This window comes from Pleuronectes platessa, chromosome 8, assembly GCF_947347685.1.
Source record: "Pleuronectes platessa chromosome 8, fPlePla1.1, whole genome shotgun sequence".
Classification (NCBI taxonomy): Eukaryota; Metazoa; Chordata; class Actinopteri; order Pleuronectiformes; family Pleuronectidae; genus Pleuronectes; species Pleuronectes platessa.
Window position 1 is genome coordinate 7,680,635 of NC_070633.1, and position 25,911 is coordinate 7,706,545.

General features: G+C 43.1%; 17 non-coding genes across 17 annotated transcripts; all 17 read right to left on the reverse strand.

The window, feature by feature from the left end:
* Positions 1-2,265: 2,265 nt before the first annotated feature.
* Positions 2,266-2,347, reverse strand: trnal-uag (transfer RNA leucine (anticodon UAG)). Its single transcript has one exon. It is a non-coding gene; the product is annotated as a tRNA-Leu (tRNA).
* A 1,451-nt stretch (positions 2,348-3,798) lies between these two features.
* Positions 3,799-3,880, reverse strand: trnal-uag (transfer RNA leucine (anticodon UAG)). The gene has a single exon. It is a non-coding gene; the product is annotated as a tRNA-Leu (tRNA).
* A 1,455-nt stretch (positions 3,881-5,335) lies between these two features.
* Positions 5,336-5,417, reverse strand: trnal-uag (transfer RNA leucine (anticodon UAG)). The gene has a single exon. It is a non-coding gene; the product is annotated as a tRNA-Leu (tRNA).
* Positions 5,418-6,108: 691 nt separating this feature from the next.
* On the reverse strand, positions 6,109-6,190 carry trnal-aag (transfer RNA leucine (anticodon AAG)). Its single transcript has one exon. It is a non-coding gene; the product is annotated as a tRNA-Leu (tRNA).
* A 676-nt stretch (positions 6,191-6,866) lies between these two features.
* Positions 6,867-6,948, reverse strand: trnal-uag (transfer RNA leucine (anticodon UAG)). The gene has a single exon. It is a non-coding gene; the product is annotated as a tRNA-Leu (tRNA).
* Positions 6,949-7,617: 669 nt separating this feature from the next.
* Positions 7,618-7,699, reverse strand: trnal-uag (transfer RNA leucine (anticodon UAG)). Its single transcript has one exon. It is a non-coding gene; the product is annotated as a tRNA-Leu (tRNA).
* Positions 7,700-8,390: 691 nt separating this feature from the next.
* On the reverse strand, positions 8,391-8,472 carry trnal-aag (transfer RNA leucine (anticodon AAG)). Its single transcript has one exon. It is a non-coding gene; the product is annotated as a tRNA-Leu (tRNA).
* Positions 8,473-10,674: 2,202 nt separating this feature from the next.
* trnal-uag (transfer RNA leucine (anticodon UAG)) lies at positions 10,675-10,756 on the reverse strand. Its single transcript has one exon. It is a non-coding gene; the product is annotated as a tRNA-Leu (tRNA).
* A 1,455-nt stretch (positions 10,757-12,211) lies between these two features.
* Positions 12,212-12,293, reverse strand: trnal-uag (transfer RNA leucine (anticodon UAG)). The gene has a single exon. It is a non-coding gene; the product is annotated as a tRNA-Leu (tRNA).
* A 1,455-nt stretch (positions 12,294-13,748) lies between these two features.
* Positions 13,749-13,830, reverse strand: trnal-uag (transfer RNA leucine (anticodon UAG)). Its single transcript has one exon. It is a non-coding gene; the product is annotated as a tRNA-Leu (tRNA).
* A 1,455-nt stretch (positions 13,831-15,285) lies between these two features.
* On the reverse strand, positions 15,286-15,367 carry trnal-uag (transfer RNA leucine (anticodon UAG)). The gene has a single exon. It is a non-coding gene; the product is annotated as a tRNA-Leu (tRNA).
* Positions 15,368-16,807: 1,440 nt separating this feature from the next.
* Positions 16,808-16,889, reverse strand: trnal-uag (transfer RNA leucine (anticodon UAG)). Its single transcript has one exon. It is a non-coding gene; the product is annotated as a tRNA-Leu (tRNA).
* Positions 16,890-17,558: 669 nt separating this feature from the next.
* trnal-uag (transfer RNA leucine (anticodon UAG)) lies at positions 17,559-17,640 on the reverse strand. Its single transcript has one exon. It is a non-coding gene; the product is annotated as a tRNA-Leu (tRNA).
* A 691-nt stretch (positions 17,641-18,331) lies between these two features.
* On the reverse strand, positions 18,332-18,413 carry trnal-aag (transfer RNA leucine (anticodon AAG)). The gene has a single exon. It is a non-coding gene; the product is annotated as a tRNA-Leu (tRNA).
* Positions 18,414-20,615: 2,202 nt separating this feature from the next.
* Positions 20,616-20,697, reverse strand: trnal-uag (transfer RNA leucine (anticodon UAG)). The gene has a single exon. It is a non-coding gene; the product is annotated as a tRNA-Leu (tRNA).
* Positions 20,698-22,152: 1,455 nt separating this feature from the next.
* trnal-uag (transfer RNA leucine (anticodon UAG)) lies at positions 22,153-22,234 on the reverse strand. Its single transcript has one exon. It is a non-coding gene; the product is annotated as a tRNA-Leu (tRNA).
* Positions 22,235-22,925: 691 nt separating this feature from the next.
* trnal-aag (transfer RNA leucine (anticodon AAG)) lies at positions 22,926-23,007 on the reverse strand. Its single transcript has one exon. It is a non-coding gene; the product is annotated as a tRNA-Leu (tRNA).
* Positions 23,008-25,911: the final 2,904 nt, after the last annotated feature.

The following is a 25,911-nucleotide window of genomic DNA, read 5'->3' on the forward strand; positions in this document are numbered from 1 at the left end:
ATTGGCAGTGGTGGGATTTGAACCCACCCCTCCTGAGAGACTGGAGCCTAACTCCAGCGCCTTAGACCACTCGGCCACACTACCATGAAACATGATTTTACCCAAACAATTCTGAGTCGTTTGAATGAAAAGTCCACTTTGACGACAATTGGACCATCAAATCGAAGAAACACATGGAAGAACATTCGAAACTTCAAACACATACCCTCTGGGAGTATAGAGCTTGACTCGAGATCAAAGCCCACAAAAATATCAGCCAAGTTCAGGGCTTCAGCTCTTGGGTCAATTCTGTCACATTTTCAACTTCAAAAGCAAGTCACTTTCAGCAGGAGATGAGTTAATGTTTAGAAGGCAAGGACAAGGGGAACATAACAGATAACATGGGAGTTGATAAAGGATTCCTTTAGCAGAGGATGGTTTCGATCCATCGACCTCTGGGTTATGGGCCCAGCACGCTTCCGCTGCGCCACTCTGCTCTTTTACAATGAAACAGTTTCATATGAACACAGTCCATTGTTTCAATGGGTTGGCTTAGCAGTTAAATCAAGTGGACTCAGCGAAAAATACAGGCAAATGTGACTCAATGGGAAGGCGCCCTGTGTTACCTTGTTTGAAAACCAGACTGAAGGAATAGAAAATCACCTCCTGTATGGACATTGCACATGCTACGAAGCTCAGTTGGCTCTTGCAGTTTTCAACAACAACAGATCTTACAGTAGAAAGTACTACAAGTAGCCAACACATACATGCAAATAGCAGTCGATTGGCAGTGGTGGGATTTGAACCCACGCCTCCTGAGAGACTGGAGCCTAAATCCACACTACCATTAATTGTGATTTTACCCAAACAATTCTGAGTCGTTTGAATGAAAAGTCCACTTTGACGACAATTGGACCATCAAATCGAAGAAACACATGGAAGAACATTCGAAACTTCAAACACATACCCTCTGGGAGTATAGAGCTTGACTCAAGATCAAAAGACCACTAAACTATCAGCCAAGTTCAGGGCTTTAGCTCTTGGGTCAATTCTGTCATATTATCAACTTCAAAAGCCAAAGCAAGTCACTTTCAGCAGTAGGTGAGTTCATGTTCAGAAGGAAAGGGAGACATAGCAGTGTAAAAAGGATTCCTTTAGCAGAGGATGGTTTCGATCCATCGACCTCTGGGTTATGGGCCCAGCACGCTTCCGCTGCGCCACTCTGCTCTTGTTTATTGAAATAATTTCATACGAACATAGTCTTTGGTTTTAATAGGTTTTATCAGCAGTTGAATCGACTGGACAAGGAGGAAGTTATTGGTAAATGTGAAGTTATGTGCCCCAATCTGAAGGTGCACATCTTAACTCTTACCTTGTTTGAAAACCAGACAGGAGAAGAAGAAAATTACCTCCTGTGATATCCCATATGCTACAAAGCTCAGGTGGCTGTTGCAGTTTTGAACAACAAGAGATCCTCTTATAGTAGATAAGCTGCACGCAGCCAATACATTCTACTGAAAGTCTATTGGCAGTGGTGGGATTTGAACCAACGCCTCCTGAGAGACTGGAGCCTTAATCCAGCGCCTTTGACCACTCGGCCACACTACCGTTGGGAAATAGATTTTACCAAAACAAACCGGAGGGGGTTAGATGTAAATGACACTTTGGCGACAATTGGACAATCTTAACGAAGACACACATGGAAGAACATTAGAAACTTCAAACACATATCCTGTGGGAGTATAGAGCTTTACTCGAGATCAAAGCCCACAAAAATATCAGCCAAGTTCAGGGCTTCAGCTCTTGGGTCAATTCTGTCACATTTTCAACTTCAAAAGCAAGTCACTTTCAGCAGGAGATGAGTTAATGTTTAGAAGGCAAGGACAAGGGGAACATAACAGATAACATGGGAGTTGATAAAGGATTCCTTTAGCAGAGGATGGTTTCGATCCATCGACCTCTGGGTTATGGGCCCAGCACGCTTCCGCTGCGCCACTCTGCTCTTTTACAATGAAACAGTTTCATATGAACACAGTCCATTGTTTCAATGGGTTGGCTTAGCAGTTAAATCAAGTGGACTCAGCGAAAAATACAGGCAAATGTGACTCAATGGGAAGGCGCCCTGTGTTACCTTGTTTGAAAACCAGACTGAAGGAATAGAAAATCACCTACTGTATGGACATTGCACATGCTACGAAGCTCAGCTGGCTCTTGCAGTTTTCAACAACAACAGATCTTACAGTAGAAAGTACTACAAGTAGCCAAAACATGCAAATAGCAGTCAATTGGCAGTGGTGGGATTTGAACCCACGCCTCCTGAGAGACTGGAGCCTAAATCCAGCGCCTTAGACCACTCGGCCACACTACCATTAAATTTGATTTTACCCAAACAATTCTGAGTAGTCTGAATGAAAAGTCCACTTTGACGACAATTGGACAATCAAATCGAAGAAACACATGGAAGAACATTCGAAACTTCAAACACATACCCTCTGGGAGTATAGAGCTTGACTCAAGATCAAAAGACCACTAAACTATCAGCCAAGTTCAGGGATTTAGCTCTTGGGTCAATTCTGTCATATTATCAACTTCAAAAGCCAAAGCAAGTCACTTTCAGCAGTAGGTGAGTTCATGTTCAGAAGGAAAGGGAGACATAGCAGTGTAAAAAGGATTCCTTTAGCAGAGGATGGTTTCGATCCATCGACCTCTGGGTTATGGGCCCAGCACGCTTCCGCTGCGCCACTCTGCTCTTGTTTATTGAAATAATTTCATACGAACATAGTCTTTGGTTTTAATAGGTTTTATCAGCAGTTGAATCGACTGGACAAGGAGGAAGTTATTGGTAAATGTGAAGTTATGTGCCCCAATCTGAAGGTGCACATCTTAACTCTTACCTTGTTTGAAAACCAGACAGGAGAAAAAGAAAATTACCTCCCGTACACCTCATGTGATATCCCATATGCTACAAAGCTCAGGTGGCTGTTGCAGTTTTGAACAACAAGAGATCCTCTTATAGTAGATAAGCTGCACGCAGCCAATACATTCTACTGACAGTCTATTGGCAGTGGTGGGATTTGAACCAACGCCTCCTGAGAGACTGGAGCCTTAATCCAGCGCCTTTGACCACTCGGCCACACTACCGTTGGGAAATAGATTTTACCAAAACAAACCGGAGGGGGTTAGATGTAAATGACACTTTGGCGACAATTGGACAATCTTAACGAAGACACACATGGAAGAACATTAGAAACTTCAAACACATATCCTGTGGGAGTATAGAGCTTTACTCGAGATCAAAGCCCACAAAAATATCAGCCAAGTTCAGGGCTTCAGCTATTGGGTCAATTCTGTCACATTTTCAACTTCAAAAGCAAGTCACTTTCAGCAGGAGATGAGTTAATGTTTAGAAGGCAAGGACAAGGGGAACATAACAGATAACATGGGAGTTGATAAAGGATTCCTTTAGCAGAGGATGGTTTCGATCCATCGACCTCTGGGTTATGGGCCCAGCACGCTTCCGCTGCGCCACTCTGCTCTTTTACAATGAAACAGTTTCATATGAACACAGTCCATTGTTTCAATGGGTTGGCTTAGCAGTTAAATCAAGTGGACTCAGCGAAAAATACAGGCAAATGTGACTCAATGGGAAGGCGCCCTGTGTTACCTTGTTTGAAAACCAGACTGAAGGAATAGAAAATCACCTACTGTATGGACATTGCACATGCTACGAAGCTCAGCTGGCTCTTGCAGTTTTCAACAACAACAGATCTTACAGTAGAAAGTACTACAAGTAGCCAAAACATGCAAATAGCAGTCAATTGGCAGTGGTGGGATTTGAACCCACGCCTCCTGAGAGACTGGAGCCTAAATCCAGCGCCTTAGACCACTCGGCCACACTACCATTAAATTTGATTTTACCCAAACAATTCTGAGTAGTCTGAATGAAAAGTCCACTTTGACGACAATTGGACAATCAAATCGAAGAAACACATGGAAGAACATTCGAAACTTCAAACACATACCCTCTGGGAGTATAGAGCTTGACTCAAGATCAAAAGACCACTAAACTATCAGCCAAGTTCAGGGATTTAGCTCTTGGGTCAATTCTGTCATATTATCAACTTCAAAAGCCAAAGCAAGTCACTTTCAGCAGTAGGTGAGTTCATGTTCAGAAGGAAAGGGAGACATAGCAGTGTAAAAAGGATTCCTTTAGCAGAGGATGGTTTCGATCCATCGACCTCTGGGTTATGGGCCCAGCACGCTTCCGCTGCGCCACTCTGCTCTTGTTTATTGAAATAATTTCATACGAACATAGTCTTTGGTTTTAATAGGTTTTATCAGCAGTTGAATCGACTGGACAAGGAGGAAGTTATTGGTAAATGTGAAGTTATGTGCCCCAATCTGAAGGTGCACATCTTAACTCTTACCTTGTTTGAAAACCAGACAGGAGAAAAAGAAAATTACCTCCCGTACACCTCATGTGATATCCCATATGCTACAAAGCTCAGGTGGCTGTTGCAGTTTTGAACAACAAGAGATCCTCTTATAGTAGATAAGCTGCACGCAGCCAATACATTCTACTGACAGTCTATTGGCAGTGGTGGGATTTGAACCAACGCCTCCTGAGAGACTGGAGCCTTAATCCAGCGCCTTTGACCACTCGGCCACACTACCGTTGGGAAATAGATTTTACCAAAACAAACCGGAGGGGGTTAGATGTAAATGACACTTTGGCGACAATTGGACAATCTTAACGAAGACACACATGGAAGAACATTAGAAACTTCAAACACATATCCTGTGGGAGTATAGAGCTTTACTCGAGATCAAAGCCCACAAAAATATCAGCCAAGTTCAGGGCTTCAGCTATTGGGTCAATTCTGTCACATTTTCAACTTCAAAAGCAAGTCACTTTCAGCAGGAGATGAGTTAATGTTTAGAAGGCAAGGACAAGGGGAACATAACAGATAACATGGGAGTTGATAAAGGATTCCTTTAGCAGAGGATGGTTTCGATCCATCGACCTCTGGGTTATGGGCCCAGCACGCTTCCGCTGCGCCACTCTGCTCTTTTACAATGAAACAGTTTCATATGAACACAGTCCATTGTTTCAATGGGTTGGCTTAGCAGTTAAATCAAGTGGACTCAGCGAAAAATACAGGCAAATGTGACTCAATGGGAAGGCGCCCTGTGTTACCTTGTTTGAAAACCAGACTGAAGGAATAGAAAATCACCTCCTGTATGGACATTGCACATGCTACGAAGCTCAGCTGGCTCTTGCAGTTTTCAACAACAACAGATCTTACAGTAGAAAGTACTACAAGTAGCCAACACATACATGCAAATAGCAGTCGATTGGCAGTGGTGGGATTTGAACCCACGCCTCCTGAGAGACTGGAGCCTAAATCCAGCGCCTTAGACCACTCGGCCACACTACCATTAAATTTGATTTTACCCAAACAATTCTGAGTCGTCTGAATGAAAAGTCCACTTTGACGACAATTGGACAATCAAATCGAAGAAACACATGGAAGAACATTCGAAACTTCAAACACATACCCTCTGGGAGTATAGAGCTTGACTCAAGATCAAAAGACCACAAAACTATCAGCCAAGTTCAGGGCTTTAGCTCTTGGGTCAATTCTGTCATATTATCAACTTCAAAAGCTAAAGCAAGTCACTTTCAGCAGTAGGTGAGTTCATGTTCAGAAGGAAAGGGAGACATAGCAGTGTAAAAAGGATTCCTTTAGAAGAGGATGGTTTCGATCCATCGACCTCTGGGTTATGGGCGCAGCACGCTTCTGCTGCGCCACTCTGCTCTTGTTTATTGAAATAATTTCATACGAACATAGTCTTTGGTTTTAATAGGTTTTATCAGCAGTTGAATCGACTGGACAAGAAGGAAGTTATTGGTAAATGTGAAGTTATGTGCCCCAATCTGAAGGTGCACATCTTAACTCTTACCTTGTTTGAAAACCAGACAGGAGAAAAATAAAATAACCTCCTGTACACCTCATGTGATATCCCATATGCTACAAAGCTCAGGTGGCTGTTGCAGTTTTGAACAACAAGAGATCCTCTTATAGTAGATAAGCTGCACGTAGCCAATACATTCAACTGACAGTCTATTGGCAGTGGTGGGATTTGAACCCACGCCTCCTGAGAGACTGGAGCCTTAATCCAGCGCCTTTGACCACTCGGCCACACTACCATTAAATGTGATTTTACCCAAACAATTCTGAGTCGTCTGAATGAAAAGTCCACTTTGACGACAATTGGACAATCAAATCGAAGAAACACATGGAAGAACATTAGAAACTTCAAACACATATCCTGTGGGAGTATAGAGCTTTACTCGAGATCAAAGCCCACAAAAATATCAGCCAAGTTCAGGGCTTCAGCTCTTGGGTCAATTCTGTCACATTTTCAACTTCAAAAGCAAGTCACTTTCAGCAGGAGATGAGTTAATGTTTAGAAGGCAAGGACAAGGGGAACATAACAGATAACATGGGAGTTGATAAAGGATTCCTTTAGCAGAGGATGGTTTCGATCCATCGACCTCTGGGTTATGGGCCCAGCACGCTTCCGCTGCGCCACTCTGCTCTTTTACAATGAAACAGTTTCATATGAACACAGTCCATTGTTTCAATGGGTTGGCTTAGCAGTTAAATCAAGTGGACTCAGCGAAAAATACAGGCAAATGTGACTCAATGGGAAGGCGCCCTGTGTTACCTTGTTTGAAAACCAGACTGAAGGAATAGAAAATCACCTACTGTATGGACATTGCACATGCTACGAAGCTCAGCTGGCTCTTGCAGTTTTCAACAACAACAGATCTTACAGTAGAAAGTACTACAAGTAGCCAAAACATGCAAATAGCAGTCAATTGGCAGTGGTGGGATTTGAACCCACGCCTCCTGAGAGACTGGAGCCTAAATCCAGCGCCTTAGACCACTCGGCCACACTACCATTAAATTTGATTTTACCCAAACAATTCTGAGTAGTCTGAATGAAAAGTCCACTTTGACGACAATTGGACAATCAAATCGAAGAAACACATGGAAGAACATTCGAAACTTCAAACACATACCCTCTGGGAGTATAGAGCTTGACTCAAGATCAAAAGACCACTAAACTATCAGCCAAGTTCAGGGATTTAGCTCTTGGGTCAATTCTGTCATATTATCAACTTCAAAAGCCAAAGCAAGTCACTTTCAGCAGTAGGTGAGTTCATGTTCAGAAGGAAAGGGAGACATAGCAGTGTAAAAAGGATTCCTTTAGCAGAGGATGGTTTCGATCCATCGACCTCTGGGTTATGGGCCCAGCACGCTTCCGCTGCGCCACTCTGCTCTTTTACAATGAAACAGTTTCATATGAACACAGTCCATTGTTTCAATGGGTTGGCTTAGCAGTTAAATCAAGTTGACTCAGCGAAAAATACAGGCAAATGTGACTCAATGGGAAGGCGCCCTGTGTTACCTTGTTTGAAAACCAGACTGAAGGAATAGAAAATCACCTCCTGTATGGACATTGCACATGCTACGAAGCTCAGCTGGCTCTTGCAGTTTTCAACAACAACAGATCTTACAGTAGAAAGTACTACAAGTAGCCAACACATACATGCAAATAGCAGTCGATTGGCAGTGGTGGGATTTGAACCCACGCCTCCTGAGAGACTGGAGCCTAAATCCAGCGCCTTAGACCACTCGGCCACACTACCATTAAATGTGATTTTACCCAAACAATTCTGAGTCGTCTGAATGAAAAGTCCACTTTGACGACAATTGGACAATCAAATCGAAGAAACACATGGAAGAACATTCGAAACTTCAAACACATACCCTCTGGGAGTATAGAGCTTGACTCAAGATCAAAAGACCACAAAACTATCAGCCAAGTTCAGGGCTTTAGCTCTTGGGTCAATTCTGTCATATTATCAACTTCAAAAGCTAAAGCAAGTCACTTTCAGCAGTAGGTGAGTTCATGTTCAGAAGGAAAGGGAGACATAGCAGTGTAAAAAGGATTCCTTTAGAAGAGGATGGTTTCGATCCATCGACCTCTGGGTTATGGGCGCAGCACGCTTCTGCTGCGCCACTCTGCTCTTGTTTATTGAAATAATTTCATACGAACATAGTCTTTGGTTTTAATAGGTTTTATCAGCAGTTGAATCGACTGGACAAGAAGGAAGTTATTGGTAAATGTGAAGTTATGTGCCCCAATCTGAAGGTGCACATCTTAACTCTTACCTTGTTTGAAAACCAGACAGGAGAAAAATAAAATAACCTCCTGTACACCTCATGTGATATCCCATATGCTACAAAGCTCAGGTGGCTGTTGCAGTTTTGAACAACAAGAGATCCTCTTATAGTAGATAAGCTGCACGTAGCCAATACATTCAACTGACAGTCTATTGGCAGTGGTGGGATTTGAACCCACGCCTCCTGAGAGACTGGAGCCTTAATCCAGCGCCTTTGACCACTCGGCCACACTACCATTAAATGTGATTTTACCCAAACAATTCTGAGTCGTCTGAATGAAAAGTCCACTTTGACGACAATTGGACAATCAAATCGAAGAAACACATGGAAGAACATTAGAAACTTCAAACACATATCCTGTGGGAGTATAGAGCTTTACTCGAGATCAAAGCCCACAAAAATATCAGCCAAGTTCAGGGCTTCAGCTCTTGGGTCAATTCTGTCACATTTTCAACTTCAAAAGCAAGTCACTTTCAGCAGGAGATGAGTTAATGTTTAGAAGGCAAGGACAAGGGGAACATAACAGATAACATGGGAGTTGATAAAGGATTCCTTTAGCAGAGGATGGTTTCGATCCATCGACCTCTGGGTTATGGGCCCAGCACGCTTCCGCTGCGCCACTCTGCTCTTTTACAATGAAACAGTTTCATATGAACACAGTCCATTGTTTCAATGGGTTGGCTTAGCAGTTAAATCAAGTGGACTCAGCGAAAAATACAGGCAAATGTGACTCAATGGGAAGGCGCCCTGTGTTACCTTGTTTGAAAACCAGACTGAAGGAATAGAAAACCACCTCCTGTATGGACATTGCACATGCTACGAAGCTCAGCTGGCTCTTGCACTATTCAACAACAACAGATCTTACAGTAGAAAGTACTACAAGTAGCCAACACATACAAGCAAATAGCAGTTGATTGGCAGTGGTGGGATTTGAACCCACCCCTCCTGAGAGACTGGAGCCTAACTCCAGCGCCTTAGACCACTCGGCCACACTACCATGAAACATGATTTTACCCAAACAATTCTGAGTCGTTTGAATGAAAAGTCCACTTTGACGACAATTGGACCATCAAATCGAAGAAACACATGGAAGAACATTCGAAACTTCAAACACATACCCTCTGGGAGTATAGAGCTTGACTCAAGATCAAAAGACCACTAAACTATCAGCCAAGTTCAGGGCTTTAGCTCTTGGGTCAATTCTGTCATATTATCAACTTCAAAAGCCAAAGCAAGTCACTTTCAGCAGTAGGTGAGTTCATGTTCAGAAGGAAAGGGAGACATAGCAGTGTAAAAAGGATTCCGTTAGCAGAGGATGGTTTCGATCCATCGACCTCTGGGTTATGGGCCCAGCACGCTTCCGCTGCGCCACTCTGCTCTTGTTTATTGAAATAATTTCATACGAACATAGTCTTTGGTTTTAATAGGTTTTATCAGCAGTTGAATCGACTGGACAAGGAGGAAGTTATTGGTAAATGTGAAGTTATGTGCCCCAATCTGAAGGTGCACATCTTAACTCTTACCTTGTTTGAAAACCAGACAGGAGAAGAAGAAAATTACCTCCTGTGATATCCCATATGCTACAAAGCTCAGGTGGCTGTTGCAGTTTTGAACAACAAGAGATCCTCTTATAGTAGATAAGCTGCACGCAGCCAATACATTCTACTGACAGTCTATTGGCAGTGGTGGGATTTGAACCAACGCCTCCTGAGAGACTGGAGCCTTAATCCAGCGCCTTTGACCACTCGGCCACACTACCGTTGGGAAATAGATTTTACCAAAACAAACCGGAGGGGGTTAGATGTAAATGACACTTTGGCGACAATTGGACAATCTTAACGAAGACACACATGGAAGAACATTAGAAACTTCAAACACATATCCTGTGGGAGTATAGAGCTTTACTCGAGATCAAAGCCCACAAAAATATCAGCCAAGTTCAGGGCTTCAGCTCTTGGGTCAATTCTGTCACATTTTCAACTTCAAAAGCAAGTCACTTTCAGCAGGAGATGAGTTAATGTTTAGAAGGCAAGGACAAGGGGAACATAACAGATAACATGGGAGTTGATAAAGGATTCCTTTAGCAGAGGATGGTTTCGATCCATCGACCTCTGGGTTATGGGCCCAGCACGCTTCCGCTGCGCCACTCTGCTCTTTTACAATGAAACAGTTTCATATGAACACAGTCCATTGTTTCAATGGGTTGGCTTAGCAGTTAAATCAAGTGGACTCAGCGAAAAATACAGGCAAATGTGACTCAATGGGAAGGCGCCCTGTGTTACCTTGTTTGAAAACCAGACTGAAGGAATAGAAAATCACCTACTGTATGGACATTGCACATGCTACGAAGCTCAGCTGGCTCTTGCAGTTTTCAACAACAACAGATCTTACAGTAGAAAGTACTACAAGTAGCCAAAACATGCAAATAGCAGTCAATTGGCAGTGGTGGGATTTGAACCCACGCCTCCTGAGAGACTGGAGCCTAAATCCAGCGCCTTAGACCACTCGGCCACACTACCATTAAATTTGATTTTACCCAAACAATTCTGAGTAGTCTGAATGAAAAGTCCACTTTGACGACAATTGGACAATCAAATCGAAGAAACACATGGAAGAACATTCGAAACTTCAAACACATACCCTCTGGGAGTATAGAGCTTGACTCAAGATCAAAAGACCACTAAACTATCAGCCAAGTTCAGGGATTTAGCTCTTGGGTCAATTCTGTCATATTATCAACTTCAAAAGCCAAAGCAAGTCACTTTCAGCAGTAGGTGAGTTCATGTTCAGAAGGAAAGGGAGACATAGCAGTGTAAAAAGGATTCCTTTAGCAGAGGATGGTTTCGATCCATCGACCTCTGGGTTATGGGCCCAGCACGCTTCCGCTGCGCCACTCTGCTCTTGTTTATTGAAATAATTTCATACGAACATAGTCTTTGGTTTTAATAGGTTTTATCAGCAGTTGAATCGACTGGACAAGGAGGAAGTTATTGGTAAATGTGAAGTTATGTGCCCCAATCTGAAGGTGCACATCTTAACTCTTACCTTGTTTGAAAACCAGACAGGAGAAAAAGAAAATTACCTCCCGTACACCTCATGTGATATCCCATATGCTACAAAGCTCAGGTGGCTGTTGCAGTTTTGAACAACAAGAGATCCTCTTATAGTAGATAAGCTGCACGCAGCCAATACATTCTACTGACAGTCTATTGGCAGTGGTGGGATTTGAACCAACGCCTCCTGAGAGACTGGAGCCTTAATCCAGCGCCTTTGACCACTCGGCCACACTACCGTTGGGAAATAGATTTTACCAAAACAAACCGGAGGGGGTTAGATGTAAATGACACTTTGGCGACAATTGGACAATCTTAACGAAGACACACATGGAAGAACATTAGAAACTTCAAACACATATCCTGTGGGAGTATAGAGCTTTACTCGAGATCAAAGCCCACAAAAATATCAGCCAAGTTCAGGGCTTCAGCTATTGGGTCAATTCTGTCACATTTTCAACTTCAAAAGCAAGTCACTTTCAGCAGGAGATGAGTTAATGTTTAGAAGGCAAGGACAAGGGGAACATAACAGATAACATGGGAGTTGATAAAGGATTCCTTTAGCAGAGGATGGTTTCGATCCATCGACCTCTGGGTTATGGGCCCAGCACGCTTCCGCTGCGCCACTCTGCTCTTTTACAATGAAACAGTTTCATATGAACACAGTCCATTGTTTCAATGGGTTGGCTTAGCAGTTAAATCAAGTGGACTCAGCGAAAAATACAGGCAAATGTGACTCAATGGGAAGGCGCCCTGTGTTACCTTGTTTGAAAACCAGACTGAAGGAATAGAAAATCACCTCCTGTATGGACATTGCACATGCTACGAAGCTCAGCTGGCTCTTGCAGTTTTCAACAACAACAGATCTTACAGTAGAAAGTACTACAAGTAGCCAACACATACATGCAAATAGCAGTCGATTGGCAGTGGTGGGATTTGAACCCACGCCTCCTGAGAGACTGGAGCCTAAATCCAGCGCCTTAGACCACTCGGCCACACTACCATTAAATTTGATTTTACCCAAACAATTCTGAGTCGTCTGAATGAAAAGTCCACTTTGACGACAATTGGACAATCAAATCGAAGAAACACATGGAAGAACATTCGAAACTTCAAACACATACCCTCTGGGAGTATAGAGCTTGACTCAAGATCAAAAGACCACTAAACTATCAGCCAAGTTCAGGGATTTAGCTCTTGGGTCAATTCTGTCATATTATCAACTTCAAAAGCCAAAGCAAGTCACTTTCAGCAGTAGGTGAGTTCATGTTCAGAAGGAAAGGGAGACATAGCAGTGTAAAAAGGATTCCTTTAGCAGAGGATGGTTTCGATCCATCGACCTCTGGGTTATGGGCCCAGCACGCTTCCGCTGCGCCACTCTGCTCTTGTTTATTGAAATAATTTCATACGAACATAGTCTTTGGTTTTAATAGGTTTTATCAGCAGTTGAATCGACTGGACAAGGAGGAAGTTATTGGTAAATGTGAAGTTATGTGCCCCAATCTGAAGGTGCACATCTTAACTCTTACCTTGTTTGAAAACCAGACAGGAGAAAAAGAAAATTACCTCCCGTACACCTCATGTGATATCCCATATGCTACAAAGCTCAGGTGGCTGTTGCAGTTTTGAACAACAAGAGATCCTCTTATAGTAGATAAGCTGCACGCAGCCAATACATTCTACTGACAGTCTATTGGCAGTGGTGGGATTTGAACCAACGCCTCCTGAGAGACTGGAGCCTTAATCCAGCGCCTTTGACCACTCGGCCACACTACCGTTGGGAAATAGATTTTACCAAAACAAACCGGAGGGGGTTAGATGTAAATGACACTTTGGCGACAATTGGACAATCTTAACGAAGACACACATGGAAGAACATTAGAAACTTCAAACACATATCCTGTGGGAGTATAGAGCTTTACTCGAGATCAAAGCCCACAAAAATATCAGCCAAGTTCAGGGCTTCAGCTATTGGGTCAATTCTGTCACATTTTCAACTTCAAAAGCAAGTCACTTTCAGCAGGAGATGAGTTAATGTTTAGAAGGCAAGGACAAGGGGAACATAACAGATAACATGGGAGTTGATAAAGGATTCCTTTAGCAGAGGATGGTTTCGATCCATCGACCTCTGGGTTATGGGCCCAGCACGCTTCCGCTGCGCCACTCTGCTCTTTTACAATGAAACAGTTTCATATGAACACAGTCCATTGTTTCAATGGGTTGGCTTAGCAGTTAAATCAAGTGGACTCAGCGAAAAATACAGGCAAATGTGACTCAATGGGAAGGCGCCCTGTGTTACCTTGTTTGAAAACCAGACTGAAGGAATAGAAAATCACCTCCTGTATGGACATTGCACATGCTACGAAGCTCAGCTGGCTCTTGCAGTTTTCAACAACAACAGATCTTACAGTAGAAAGTACTACAAGTAGCCAACACATACATGCAAATAGCAGTCGATTGGCAGTGGTGGGATTTGAACCCACGCCTCCTGAGAGACTGGAGCCTAAATCCAGCGCCTTAGACCACTCGGCCACACTACCATTAAATTTGATTTTACCCAAACAATTCTGAGTAGTCTGAATGAAAAGTCCACTTTGACGACAATTGGACAATCAAATCGAAGAAACACATGGAAGAACATTCGAAACTTCAAACACATACCCTCTGGGAGTATAGAGCTTGACTCAAGATCAAAAGACCACTAAACTATCAGCCAAGTTCAGGGATTTAGCTCTTGGGTCAATTCTGTCATATTATCAACTTCAAAAGCCAAAGCAAGTCACTTTCAGCAGTAGGTGAGTTCATGTTCAGAAGGAAAGGGAGACATAGCAGTGTAAAAAGGATTCCTTTAGCAGAGGATGGTTTCGATCCATCGACCTCTGGGTTATGGGCCCAGCACGCTTCCGCTGCGCCACTCTGCTCTTGTTTATTGAAATAATTTCATACGAACATAGTCTTTGGTTTTAATAGGTTTTATCAGCAGTTGAATCGACTGGACAAGGAGGAAGTTATTGGTAAATGTGAAGTTATGTGCCCCAATCTGAAGGTGCACATCTTAACTCTTACCTTGTTTGAAAACCAGACAGGAGAAAAAGAAAATTACCTCCCGTACACCTCATGTGATATCCCATATGCTACAAAGCTCAGGTGGCTGTTGCAGTTTTGAACAACAAGAGATCCTCTTATAGTAGATAAGCTGCACGCAGCCAATACATTCTACTGACAGTCTATTGGCAGTGGTGGGATTTGAACCAACGCCTCCTGAGAGACTGGAGCCTTAATCCAGCGCCTTTGACCACTCGGCCACACTACCGTTGGGAAATAGATTTTACCAAAACAAACCGGAGGGGGTTAGATGTAAATGACACTTTGGCGACAATTGGACAATCTTAACGAAGACACACATGGAAGAACATTAGAAACTTCAAACACATATCCTGTGGGAGTATAGAGCTTTACTCGAGATCAAAGCCCACAAAAATATCAGCCAAGTTCAGGGCTTCAGCTATTGGGTCAATTCTGTCACATTTTCAACTTCAAAAGCAAGTCACTTTCAGCAGGAGATGAGTTAATGTTTAGAAGGCAAGGACAAGGGGAACATAACAGATAACATGGGAGTTGATAAAGGATTCCTTTAGCAGAGGATGGTTTCGATCCATCGACCTCTGGGTTATGGGCCCAGCACGCTTCCGCTGCGCCACTCTGCTCTTTTACAATGAAACAGTTTCATATGAACACAGTCCATTGTTTCAATGGGTTGGCTTAGCAGTTAAATCAAGTGGACTCAGCGAAAAATACAGGCAAATGTGACTCAATGGGAAGGCGCCCTGTGTTACCTTGTTTGAAAACCAGACTGAAGGAATAGAAAATCACCTCCTGTATGGACATTGCACATGCTACGAAGCTCAGCTGGCTCTTGCAGTTTTCAACAACAACAGATCTTACAGTAGAAAGTACTACAAGTAGCCAACACATACATGCAAATAGCAGTCGATTGGCAGTGGTGGGATTTGAACCCACGCCTCCTGAGAGACTGGAGCCTAAATCCAGCGCCTTAGACCACTCGGCCACACTACCATTAAATTTGATTTTACCCAAACAATTCTGAGTCGTCTGAATGAAAAGTCCACTTTGACGACAATTGGACAATCAAATCGAAGAAACACATGGAAGAACATTCGAAACTTCAAACACATACCCTCTGGGAGTATAGAGCTTGACTCAAGATCAAAAGACCACAAAACTATCAGCCAAGTTCAGGGCTTTAGCTCTTGGGTCAATTCTGTCATATTATCAACTTCAAAAGCTAAAGCAAGTCACTTTCAGCAGTAGGTGAGTTCATGTTCAGAAGGAAAGGGAGACATAGCAGTGTAAAAAGGATTCCTTTAGAAGAGGATGGTTTCGATCCATCGACCTCTGGGTTATGGGCCCAGCACGCTTCCGCTGCGCCACTCTGCTCTTGTTTATTGAAATAATTTCATACGAACATAGTCTTTGGTTTTAATAGGTTTTATCAGCAGTTGAATCGACTGGACAAGGAGGAAGTTATTGGTAAATGTGAAGTTATGTGCCCCAATCTGAAGGTGCACATCTTAACTCTTACCTTGTTTGAAAACCAGACAGGAGAAGAAGAAAATTACCTCCTGTGATATCCCATATGCTACAAAGCTCAGGTGGCTGTTGCAGTTTTGAACAACAAGAGATCCTCTTATAGTAGATAAGCTGCACGCAGCCAATACATTCTACTGACAGTCTATTGGCAGTGGTGGGATTTGAACCAACGCCTCCTGAGAGACTGGAGCCTTAATCCAGCGCCTTTGACCACTCGGCCACACTACCGTTGGGAAATAGATTTTACCAAAACAAACCGGAGGGGGTTAGATGTAAATGACACTTTGGCGACAATTGGACAATCTTAACGAAGACACACATGGAAGAACATTAGAAACTTCAAACACATATCCTGTGGGAGTATAGAGCTTTACTCGAGATCAAAGCCCACAAAAATATCAGCCAAGTTCAGGGCTTCAGCTCTTGGGTCAATTCTGTCACATTTTCAACTTCAAAAGCAAGTCACTTTCAGCAGGAGATGAGTTAATGTTTAGAAGGCAAGGACAAGGGGAACATAACAGATAACATGGGAGTTGATAAAGGATTCCTTTAGCAGAGGATGGTTTCGATCGATCGACCTCTGGGTTATGGGCCCAGCACGCTTCCGCTGCGCCACTCTGCTCTTTTACAATGAAACAGTTTCATATGAACACAGTCCATTGTTTCAATGGGTTGGCTTAGCAGTTAAATCAAGTGGACTCAGCGAAAAATACAGGCAAATGTGACTCAATGGGAAGGCGCCCTGTGTTACCTTGTTTGAAAACCAGACTGAAGGAATAGAAAATCACCTACTGTATGGACATTGCACATGCTACGAAGCTCAGCTGGCTCTTGCAGTTTTCAACAACAACAGATCTTACAGTAGAAAGTACTACAAGTAGCCAAAACATGCAAATAGCAGTCAATTGGCAGTGGTGGGATTTGAACCCACGCCTCCTGAGAGACTGGAGCCTAAATCCAGCGCCTTAGACCACTCGGCCACACTACCATTAAATTTGATTTTACCCAAACAATTCTGAGTAGTCTGAATGAAAAGTCCACTTTGACGACAATTGGACAATCAAATCGAAGAAACACATGGAAGAACATTCGAAACTTCAAACACATACCCTCTGGGAGTATAGAGCTTGACTCAAGATCAAAAGACCACTAAACTATCAGCCAAGTTCAGGGATTTAGCTCTTGGGTCAATTCTGTCATATTATCAACTTCAAAAGCCAAAGCAAGTCACTTTCAGCAGTAGGTGAGTTCATGTTCAGAAGGAAAGGGAGACATAGCAGTGTAAAAAGGATTCCTTTAGCAGAGGATGGTTTCGATCCATCGACCTCTGGGTTATGGGCCCAGCACGCTTCCGCTGCGCCACTCTGCTCTTTTACAATGAAACAGTTTCATATGAACACAGTCCATTGTTTCAATGGGTTGGCTTAGCAGTTAAATCAAGTTGACTCAGCGAAAAATACAGGCAAATGTGACTCAATGGGAAGGCGCCCTGTGTTACCTTGTTTGAAAACCAGACTGAAGGAATAGAAAATCACCTCCTGTATGGACATTGCACATGCTACGAAGCTCAGCTGGCTCTTGCAGTTTTCAACAACAACAGATCTTACAGTAGAAAGTACTACAAGTAGCCAACACATACATGCAAATAGCAGTCGATTGGCAGTGGTGGGATTTGAACCCACGCCTCCTGAGAGACTGGAGCCTAAATCCAGCGCCTTAGACCACTCGGCCACACTACCATTAAATGTGATTTTACCCAAACAATTCTGAGTCGTCTGAATGAAAAGTCCACTTTGACGACAATTGGACAATCAAATCGAAGAAACACATGGAAGAACATTCGAAACTTCAAACACATACCCTCTGGGAGTATAGAGCTTGACTCAAGATCAAAAGACCACAAAACTATCAGCCAAGTTCAGGGCTTTAGCTCTTGGGTCAATTCTGTCATATTATCAACTTCAAAAGCTAAAGCAAGTCACTTTCAGCAGTAGGTGAGTTCATGTTCAGAAGGAAAGGGAGACATAGCAGTGTAAAAAGGATTCCTTTAGAAGAGGATGGTTTCGATCCATCGACCTCTGGGTTATGGGCGCAGCACGCTTCTGCTGCGCCACTCTGCTCTTGTTTATTGAAATAATTTCATACGAACATAGTCTTTGGTTTTAATAGGTTTTATCAGCAGTTGAATCGACTGGACAAGAAGGAAGTTATTGGTAAATGTGAAGTTATGTGCCCCAATCTGAAGGTGCACATCTTAACTCTTACCTTGTTTGAAAACCAGACAGGAGAAAAATAAAATAACCTCCTGTACACCTCATGTGATATCCCATATGCTACAAAGCTCAGGTGGCTGTTGCAGTTTTGAACAACAAGAGATCCTCTTATAGTAGATAAGCTGCACGTAGCCAATACATTCAACTGACAGTCTATTGGCAGTGGTGGGATTTGAACCCACGCCTCCTGAGAGACTGGAGCCTTAATCCAGCGCCTTTGACCACTCGGCCACACTACCATTAAATGTGATTTTACCCAAACAATTCTGAGTCGTCTGAATGAAAAGTCCACTTTGACGACAATTGGACAATCAAATCGAAGAAACACATGGAAGAACATTAGAAACTTCAAACACATATCCTGTGGGAGTATAGAGCTTTACTCGAGATCAAAGCCCACAAAAATATCAGCCAAGTTCAGGGCTTCAGCTCTTGGGTCAATTCTGTCACATTTTCAACTTCAAAAGCAAGTCACTTTCAGCAGGAGATGAGTTAATGTTTAGAAGGCAAGGACAAGGGGAACATAACAGATAACATGGGAGTTGATAAAGGATTCCTTTAGCAGAGGATGGTTTCGATCCATCGACCTCTGGGTTATGGGCCCAGCACGCTTCCGCTGCGCCACTCTGCTCTTTTACAATGAAACAGTTTCATATGAACACAGTCCATTGTTTCAATGGGTTGGCTTAGCAGTTAAATCAAGTGGACTCAGCGAAAAATACAGGCAAATGTGACTCAATGGGAAGGCGCCCTGTGTTACCTTGTTTGAAAACCAGACTGAAGGAATAGAAAACCACCTCCTGTATGGACATTGCACATGCTACGAAGCTCAGCTGGCTCTTGCACTATTCAACAACAACAGATCTTACAGTAGAAAGTACTACAAGTAGCCAACACATACAAGCAAATAGCAGTTGATTGGCAGTGGTGGGATTTGAACCCACCCCTCCTGAGAGACTGGAGCCTAACTCCAGCGCCTTAGACCACTCGGCCACACTACCATGAAACATGATTTTACCCAAACAATTCTGAGTCGTTTGAATGAAAAGTCCACTTTGACGACAATTGGACCATCAAATCGAAGAAACACATGGAAGAACATTCGAAACTTCAAACACATACCCTCTGGGAGTATAGAGCTTGACTCAAGATCAAAAGACCACTAAACTATCAGCCAAGTTCAGGGCTTTAGCTCTTGGGTCAATTCTGTCATATTATCAACTTCAAAAGCCAAAGCAAGTCACTTTCAGCAGTAGGTGAGTTCATGTTCAGAAGGAAAGGGAGACATAGCAGTGTAAAAAGGATTCCGTTAGCAGAGGATGGTTTCGATCCATCGACCTCTGGGTTATGGGCCCAGCACGCTTCCGCTGCGCCACTCTGCTCTTGTTTATTGAAATAATTTCATACGAACATAGTCTTTGGTTTTAATAGGTTTTATCAGCAGTTGAATCGACTGGACAAGGAGGAAGTTATTGGTAAATGTGAAGTTATGTGCCCCAATCTGAAGGTGCACATCTTAACTCTTACCTTGTTTGAAAACCAGACAGGAGAAGAAGAAAATTACCTCCTGTGATATCCCATATGCTACAAAGCTCAGGTGGCTGTTGCAGTTTTGAACAACAAGAGATCCTCTTATAGTAGATAAGCTGCACGCAGCCAATACATTCTACTGACAGTCTATTGGCAGTGGTGGGATTTGAACCAACGCCTCCTGAGAGACTGGAGCCTTAATCCAGCGCCTTTGACCACTCGGCCACACTACCGTTGGGAAATAGATTTTACCAAAACAAACCGGAGGGGGTTAGATGTAAATGACACTTTGGCGACAATTGGACAATCTTAACGAAGACACACATGGAAGAACATTAGAAACTTCAAACACATATCCTGTGGGAGTATAGAGCTTTACTCGAGATCAAAGCCCACAAAAATATCAGCCAAGTTCAGGGCTTCAGCTCTTGGGTCAATTCTGTCACATTTTCAACTTCAAAAGCAAGTCACTTTCAGCAGGAGATGAGTTAATGTTTAGAAGGCAAGGACAAGGGGAACATAACAGATAACATGGGAGTTGATAAAGGATTCCTTTAGCAGAGGATGGTTTCGATCCATCGACCTCTGGGTTATGGGCCCAGCACGCTTCCGCTGCGCCACTCTGCTCTTTTACAATGAAACAGTTTCATATGAACACAGTCCATTGTTTCAATGGGTTGGCTTAGCAGTTAAATCAAGTGGACTCAGCGAAAAATACAGGCAAATGTGACTCAATGGGAAGGCGCCCTGTGTTACCTTGTTTGAAAACCAGACTGAAGGAATAGAAAATCACCTACTGTATGGACATTGCACATGCTACGAAGCTCAGCTGGCTCTTGCAGTTTTCAACAACAACAGATCTTACAGTAGAAAGTACTACAAGTAGCCAAAACATGCAAATAGCAGTCAATTGGCAGTGGTGGGATTTGAACCCACGCCTCCTGAGAGACTGGAGCCTAAATCCAGCGCCTTAGACCACTCGGCCACACTACCATTAAATTTGATTTTACCCAAACAATTCTGAGTAGTCTGAATGAAAAGTCCACTTTGACGACAATTGGACAATCAAATCGAAGAAACACATGGAAGAACATTCGAAACTTCAAACACATACCCTCTGGGAGTATAGAGCTTGACTCAAGATCAAAAGACCACTAAACTATCAGCCAAGTTCAGGGATTTAGCTCTTGGGTCAATTCTGTCATATTATCAACTTCAAAAGCCAAAGCAAGTCACTTTCAGCAGTAGGTGAGTTCATGTTCAGAAGGAAAGGGAGACATAGCAGTGTAAAAAGGATTCCTTTAGCAGAGGATGGTTTCGATCCATCGACCTCTGGGTTATGGGCCCAGCACGCTTCCGCTGCGCCACTCTGCTCTTGTTTATTGAAATAATTTCATACGAACATAGTCTTTGGTTTTAATAGGTTTTATCAGCAGTTGAATCGACTGGACAAGGAGGAAGTTATTGGTAAATGTGAAGTTATGTGCCCCAATCTGAAGGTGCACATCTTAACTCTTACCTTGTTTGAAAACCAGACAGGAGAAAAAGAAAATTACCTCCCGTACACCTCATGTGATATCCCATATGCTACAAAGCTCAGGTGGCTGTTGCAGTTTTGAACAACAAGAGATCCTCTTATAGTAGATAAGCTGCACGCAGCCAATACATTCTACTGACAGTCTATTGGCAGTGGTGGGATTTGAACCAACGCCTCCTGAGAGACTGGAGCCTTAATCCAGCGCCTTTGACCACTCGGCCACACTACCGTTGGGAAATAGATTTTACCAAAACAAACCGGAGGGGGTTAGATGTAAATGACACTTTGGCGACAATTGGACAATCTTAACGAAGACACACATGGAAGAACATTAGAAACTTCAAACACATATCCTGTGGGAGTATAGAGCTTTACTCGAGATCAAAGCCCACAAAAATATCAGCCAAGTTCAGGGCTTCAGCTATTGGGTCAATTCTGTCACATTTTCAACTTCAAAAGCAAGTCACTTTCAGCAGGAGATGAGTTAATGTTTAGAAGGCAAGGACAAGGGGAACATAACAGATAACATGGGAGTTGATAAAGGATTCCTTTAGCAGAGGATGGTTTCGATCCATCGACCTCTGGGTTATGGGCCCAGCACGCTTCCGCTGCGCCACTCTGCTCTTTTACAATGAAACAGTTTCATATGAACACAGTCCATTGTTTCAATGGGTTGGCTTAGCAGTTAAATCAAGTGGACTCAGCGAAAAATACAGGCAAATGTGACTCAATGGGAAGGCGCCCTGTGTTACCTTGTTTGAAAATCAGACTGAAGGAATAGAAAATCACCTCCTGTATGGACATTGCACATGCTACGAAGCTCAGCTGGCTCTTGCAGTTTTCAACAACAACAGATCTTACAGTAGAAAGTACTACAAGTAGCCAACACATACATGCAAATAGCAGTCGATTGGCAGTGGTGGGATTTGAACCCACGCCTCCTGAGAGACTGGAGCCTAAATCCAGCGCCTTAGACCACTCGGCCACACTACCATTAAATTTGATTTTACCCAAACAATTCTGAGTCGTCTGAATGAAAAGTCCACTTTGACGACAATTGGACAATCAAATCGAAGAAACACATGGAAGAACATTCGAAACTTCAAACACATACCCTCTGGGACTATAGAGCTTGACTCAAGATCAAAAGACCACAAAACTATCAGCCAAGTTCAGGGCTTTAGCTCTTGGGTCAATTCTGTCATATTATCAACTTCAAAAGCTAAAGCAAGTCACTTTCAGCAGTAGGTGAGTTCATGTTCAGAAGGAAAGGGAGACATAGCAGTGTAAAAAGGATTCCTTTAGAAGAGGATGGTTTCGATCCATCGACCTCTGGGTTATGGGCGCAGCACGCTTCTGCTGCGCCACTCTGCTCTTGTTTATTGAAATAATTTCATACGAACATAGTCTTTGGTTTTAATAGGTTTTATCAGCAGTTGAATCGACTGGACAAGAAGGAAGTTATTGGTAAATGTGAAGTTATGTGCCCCAATCTGAAGGTGCACATCTTAACTCTTACCTTGTTTGAAAACCAGACAGGAGAAAAATAAAATAACCTCCTGTACACCTCATGTGATATCCCATATGCTACAAAGCTCAGGTGGCTGTTGCAGTTTTGAACAACAAGAGATCCTCTTATAGTAGATAAGCTGCACGTAGCCAATACATTCAACTGACAGTCTATTGGCAGTGGTGGGATTTGAACCCACGCCTCCTGAGAGACTGGAGCCTTAATCCAGCGCCTTTGACCACTCGGCCACACTACCATTAAATGTGATTTTACCCAAACAATTCTGAGTCGTCTGAATGAAAAGTCCACTTTGACGACAATTGGACAATCAAATCGAAGAAACACATGGAAGAACATTAGAAACTTCAAACACATATCCTGTGGGAGTATAGAGCTTTACTCGAGATCAAAGCCCACAAAAATATCAGCCAAGTTCAGGGCTTCAGCTCTTGGGTCAATTCTGTCACATTTTCAACTTCAAAAGCAAGTCACTTTCAGCAGGAGATGAGTTAATGTTTAGAAGGCAAGGACAAGGGGAACATAACAGATAACATGGGAGTTGATAAAGGATTCCTTTAGCAGAGGATGGTTTCGATCCATCGACCTCTGGGTTATGGGCCCAGCACGCTTCCGCTGCGCCACTCTGCTCTTTTACAATGAAACAGTTTCATATGAACACAGTCCATTGTTTCAATGGGTTGGCTTAGCAGTTAAATCAAGTGGACTCAGCGAAAAATACAGGCAAATGTGACTCAATGGGAAGGCGCCCTGTGTTACCTTGTTTGAAAACCAGACTGAAGGAATAGAAAACCACCTCCTGTATGGACATTGCACATGCTACGAAGCTCAGCTGGCTCTTGCACTATTCAACAACAACAGATCTTACAGTAGAAAGTACTACAAGTAGCCAACACATACAAGCAAATAGCAGTTGATTGGCAGTGGTGGGATTTGAACCCACCCCTCCTGAGAGACTGGAGCCTAACTCCAGCGCCTTAGACCACTCGGCCACACTACCATGAAACATGATTTTACCCAAACAATTCTGAGTCGTTTGAATGAAAAGTCCACTTTGACGACAATTGGACCATCAAATCGAAGAAACACATGGAAGAACATTCGAAACTTCAAACACATACCCTCTGGGAGTATAGAGCTTGACTCAAGATCAAAAGACCACTAAACTATCAGCCAAGTTCAGGGCTTTAGCTCTTGGGTCAATTCTGTCATATTATCAACTTCAAAAGCCAAAGCAAGTCACTTTCAGCAGTAGGTGAGTTCATGTTCAGAAGGAAAGGGAGACATAGCAGTGTAAAAAGGATTCCTTTAGCAGAGGATGGTTTCGATCCATCGACCTCTGGGTTATGGGCCCAGCACGCTTCCGCTGCGCCACTCTGCTCTTGTTTATTGAAATAATTTCATACGAACATAGTCTTTGGTTTTAATAGGTTTTATCAGCAGTTGAATCGACTGGACAAGGAGGAAGTTATTGGTAAATGTGAAGTTATGTGCCCCAATCTGAAGGTGCACATCTTAACTCTTACCTTGTTTGAAAACCAGACAGGAGAAGAAGAAAATTACCTCCTGTGATATCCCATATGCTACAAAGCTCAGGTGGCTGTTGCAGTTTTGAACAACAAGAGATCCTCTTATAGTAGATAAGCTGCACGCAGCCAATACATTCTACTGACAGTCTATTGGCAGTGGTGGGATTTGAACCAACGCCTCCTGAGAGACTGGAGCCTTAATCCAGCGCCTTTGACCACTCGGCCACACTACCGTTGGGAAATAGATTTTACCAAAACAAACCGGAGGGGGTTAGATGTAAATGACACTTTGGCGACAATTGGACAATCTTAACGAAGACACACATGGAAGAACATTAGAAACTTCAAACACATATCCTGTGGGAGTATAGAGCTTTACTCGAGATCAAAGCCCACAAAAATATCAGCCAAGTTCAGGGCTTCAGCTCTTGGGTCAATTCTGTCACATTTTCAACTTCAAAAGCAAGTCACTTTCAGCAGGAGATGAGTTAATGTTTAGAAGGCAAGGACAAGGGGAACATAACAGATAACATGGGAGTTGATAAAGGATTCCTTTAGCAGAGGATGGTTTCGATCCATCGACCTCTGGGTTATGGGCCCAGCACGCTTCCGCTGCGCCACTCTGCTCTTTTACAATGAAACAGTTTCATATGAACACAGTCCATTGTTTCAATGGGTTGGCTTAGCAGTTAAATCAAGTGGACTCAGCGAAAAATACAGGCAAATGTGACTCAATGGGAAGGCGCCCTGTGTTACCTTGTTTGAAAACCAGACTGAAGGAATAGAAAATCACCTCCTGTATGGACATTGCACATGCTACGAAGCTCAGCTGGCTCTTGCAGTTTTCAACAACAACAGATCTTACAGTAGAAAGTACTACAAGTAGCCAACACATACAAGCAAATAGCAGTTGATTGGCAGTGGTGGGATTTGAACCCACCCCTCCTGAGAGACTGGAGCCTAACTCCAGCGCCTTAGACCACTCGGCCACACTACCATGAAACATGATTTTACCCAAACAATTCTGAGTCGTTTGAATGAAAAGTCCACTTTGACGACAATTGGACCATCAAATCGAAGAAACACATGGAAGAACATTCGAAACTTCAAACACATACCCTCTGGGAGTATAGAGCTTGACTCAAGATCAAAAGACCACTAAACTATCAGCCAAGTTCAGGGCTTTAGCTCTTGGGTCAATTCTGTCATATTATCAACTTCAAAAGCCAAAGCAAGTCACTTTCAGCAGTAGGTGAGTTCATGTTCAGAAGGAAAGGGAGACATAGCAGTGTAAAAAGGATTCCTTTAGCAGAGGATGGTTTCGATCCATCGACCTCTGGGTTATGGGCCCAGCACGCTTCCGCTGCGCCACTCTGCTCTTGTTTATTGAAATAATTTCATACGAACATAGTCTTTGGTTTTAATAGGTTTTATCAGCAGTTGAATCGACTGGACAAGGAGGAAGTTATTGGTAAATGTGAAGTTATGTGCCCCAATCTGAAGGTGCACATCTTAACTCTTACCTTGTTTGAAAACCAGACAGGAGAAGAAGAAAATTACCTCCTGTGATATCCCATATGCTACAAAGCTCAGGTGGCTGTTGCAGTTTTGAA